General features: G+C 35.0%; 1 pseudogene; it reads left to right on the forward strand.

The window, feature by feature from the left end:
• Nucleotides 1-1,675: 1,675 nt before the first annotated feature.
• On the forward strand, nucleotides 1,676-3,815 carry LOC110737879 (annotated as a pseudogene).
• Nucleotides 3,816-4,110: the final 295 nt, after the last annotated feature.

A 4,110-nucleotide genomic window follows, 5' to 3' on the forward strand; every position in this document is an offset into this window, starting at 1 on the left:
GATCATGAGTTCCTGCATTTGCAATGATTATTGCAGTGCTAGTCTCATTACTTTTGCTCACCTTCTCATGATGCACAGTTTTTGGGACCCAATTTTGCCTTTTCTTCCCCTTGCATTTCTCAGCCGTATGTCCAAGCTTCTTGCAAGTGAAACCAGTGGCGGATCCAGGATTTCCGAGATAGTGTGTCACCATCAATTATTGATCATTTGTAAAAGTACAATTTTTTTTTTCCATGTCTTGTTCATAATTAATTTCAATCCAAAAATTATATATATATATATATATAAATATATTTCACCAAATTGATTTCAATCCAAAAATAGGACACAAAAATTCATACCACAACCTAATACAGTACTTAAGAATTCAATTTTACAAGTCGAAAATACTACAAAGAACATGTTATAAACAAATGGTACAATAAAATTATTATATTGAATTAACTTTATGATTTTTTAGTTAATTGATAAGCTTTATGGGGAAATATTAAAATTGGTTGTACAAATATAAGATATAAAAAGGGAAAAAAATTATTAAAAAATTATACAAAAAAAAGTGAGATAACTTAAGAGACCAGTTATTAAATATATATATATAACTGCGAAAAAAAATTGCGAAATGCAATAGCAGCATCAAAGAGACCTCTTATATAAATAACAGTTCTCTTTAATATTTAAAAAAAACCACAGCATGTCTTTTGTAGCAATAGCAGCATTAAAGAGATCGCCTATCTTTATAAGAGGTCTCTTTGATATTGTTTGTTGTTACCTATAGCAGCATCAAAGAGACCACCTATCTATAATAAGGGGTCCTTTGATATTTTATTTTTAAAAAAAATACTGTGTCACCGGACCCACTATGACTAAAGGTGGGTCCCCCCTGCCCTTCTGCAGAAACCCTCCATTACAGGTAGTGGTGGATTAGATCCACAAACATAGTATACAATAGAGGAATTCCAGAAATCAATTTCTTCTAAATGTCCTCCAAATCAATTTTTATGCAATCAGAATTATCAGCATCAATTCCAATTTCATTATTATTATCAACTCCCAATTCATCATCAAATTTTTGTTGCAGATTTTTAGAAGCAGAAATGGCATGAAAAACAGGGGTTTGAAAATCTAGGTTACCTCTCATTTGTGACGAGATCTTTGCACTGGCTTTTACCGCGCTCACCCAATCTGAAAATGTTTGTCTAACCCTTTCCTTTTGCTCCAATTCCTCCATTGAAGCTCGAGGTGAAAGAATTCGTTCCTCCATGAATTTTTCGATTTCTGGGTTTCCAGCTACATAATCTTCAGTCGCTTCAATCCCATGCTTTTCTTTATTCTTCTTACTAATTTTAAGTTTCTGCGAGTATTTCTGTTTGTTGTGCATTATTTCTGAGGAAGATTGAGTACGAGTACCCACTGCCATGGCTGCCAAGGTCGCGTCGCCACGCGCCCTAGAGAGAACCACGCGCCCTAGAGAGAACCACGCGCTCTCACTTCTCTCTTCAACTATGTATTTCTGCTATGATTATCGTTGTTGAACCAAAGAAATGTGTTTTATGAACCCTTTTAAAAGAATTTAAATGTTGAGTTTTCTTTTAAAGGTTGGTTTGTCTTTTGGCCTCAATTTTCTCTCATTTCTTGTTGAAGAAGACCAAAACTTCACCCCCGGGATTGGGCGTGGGTTTCAAACTACCTATTTATTTGCAAACCCTTTTGAAAATATTGATCATTTATAATGATGTGAATAAGAATTGAGTGTTCTTCAGGGTTTGATGTTCTTTTGAGAATATTGCGTGAGATGAGGATTGTTTCTTCTTCCGGGTTTGATGTTGGTGTCTGCCATGGATGAGGCTTCAAAAGGTTTTTTTTTTTCCTTTTTTTTAAATAATGTATTAAGCTGAGAGAAGAGAGAAAGAAGGTAAGGGATTGTTTTAGAGGGACTAAAAAGAGGAATTTGCCATTATATAAAGGGGAAGAGTGAGAAATAGAAGGTGCAACTTGGTGCCTCTATTGTGAATTGTGACAGCAAATAGTAATCATCAACTCTCTTGTTAAATGAAAATGGAAAGAAAAAAGAAAGAAAAATGGCAAAAAAAGAAAAAAAATAAATAAATAAAAATTAACATAACTCGTGTTTTATGCTTTTTAAGGTAGTTTTTACAATATTTTTTTATAAGGTAGTTTTTCACTAAACCGATTTTATAAGGTACGATTAATTTCCCACAGATTTTCCTTGAATAACATAACTTTAGGCTCTCATTGTGTTCCTCTGTAAATGTTGCCAAGTAAAAGGAAGAATACACCTTTTGGGCCGTATTTTCGGGTAATTGGTCTCTATAACTAGCTAACTTCCAGACAGGCCTAGCCTATAGCTCTATAGATAACATTTTTGCTATCTTAAATTTTAGGTGACTTAGGAAGGAAAGAATCTCAAAAAGAAGTCAATAATGAATGTATGGGTAGTGAAGGAAGGAAGCGAGTATATGGGGTTGCGAAGTATGAAGTACTGTATATAATTTCCTATACGAGGAACTTAAGTTCATTACAATTTAATAAGCAACTTAAAGAACTATTGACATACAGCTGCTAAATTTGGACTTATCCTAATGATAAACTATGGTAAAGATTACAGAACATAAAGTTTTGGTTTTTTGTTGATGGGATTTTTTTTTTTTTTTTTTTTTTAATCTGCTCGTGTACTGATTTATAGTTGAAACTTTTGAAGTTTTCATTTCCTTGTCAAGCTTGCATTCATATAATCTTGGTTTCCCTTTAACGGTATCAGAGTGGCAGCTTGAATTGATGGTAAGTGGTGATGATGCCATTATGGGTGGTTTTATATTTGCTATAAGTTTACCTTAATTGAGGCATACATACTATGTATTTCAATTTTCTTATTTTTGTAGAAAGTTAATACACAATTGCTGCTGATTGAGTACAACTTTGACCAGATAACGTTGGCCTGGTTTCTGTTGTAACTTGTTCATCTCTTTGTAGTTATTTAGAAACAATGTTCATCGAAACAATGTTCATCAAAGTACAACTGCCTTGGAATGTGATCATCCCTTGTGAGCATATGGATGTCAAAGGATTGATGCTGCAGAAGTCAGTCATACTTAGGTTGATGGAAGATTTTGCAGCCAAGAAGGCAACAAAGAAGCTTGGCTATCTGCTTGCGGTCATAACTCTGGACAACATAGGAGAAGGAAGAGTCAGGCAGTAATCTGGGGGATGTTCTTTTTCCTGTTACCTTCAGCTGTCTCACTTTCAAGATTTTCCGTGGAGAGGTTTTGGAAGGAACTGTCCACAAGGTCTTGAGGAATGGGGTGTTCTTGAGATCTGGACCCATTGAGACCATGTTTTTCTCTGCTCGAAAGATGCCTGGATATCAACATGTTCCCGGTGAAATTCCTATGTTCATAAGAGAGAAGCAGTCGAAGATCGAGAAAGATGTGGTGGTGCGCTTTTGTGTCATCGGGACTAAGTGAGTGGAGACTGAAAGGGAATTTCAGGCTGTGGTTGGTTTGGAGGGAGACTTTCTTGATCCTGTCTGATCTCTTAACTTGTTGCATGCTCTGCCTGATCTGGTAAATCCTAAAATCTATATTACGTTTGCGAACTGATTTTCTAACTGTAGTAGGATGTATATATTTGGTGTTACACCATTAACTGTTGCTTGAATGTGCTTGGTTCAAAGCATTGATTTCAGAAGTATTAGGGTAAAGCGTTATGGATTGTTATTAAACCTACCGATGAGCTGTTGAAAGCATTTTTAAAGAGCATATGTAGAATTCAGCATGGAATTTGCTTTCATATCTCTTTCTATTGCTTAGTCTCAAAAGAGGTTTTCTGTCCTTGGACTGTTATGCCTGTCAGGTCTCGGCAAGGAACAGGTCTCTTGAATCACAATGCAGGAAGGAATATTAAAAATAGTTCCTTGCAAAATTGTGTAGCAAAGTACGAGTAATAGTGATCTTAATTCACATATATTTTTGTTTTGTAATTATTAAATCGACGAGCTTAGAAGCGCACGGAATCCGTGCATGAATATAAGTAGTTTCCAAGAAAGCTAAAGACAATAGATGTAAATTTACACGAAATTGTGTCACCTAACTT

This window comes from Chenopodium quinoa, unplaced genomic scaffold (assembly GCF_001683475.1).
Source record: "Chenopodium quinoa cultivar QQ74 unplaced genomic scaffold, ASM168347v1, whole genome shotgun sequence".
In the NCBI taxonomy this organism is placed as follows: Eukaryota; Viridiplantae; Streptophyta; class Magnoliopsida; order Caryophyllales; family Amaranthaceae; genus Chenopodium; species Chenopodium quinoa.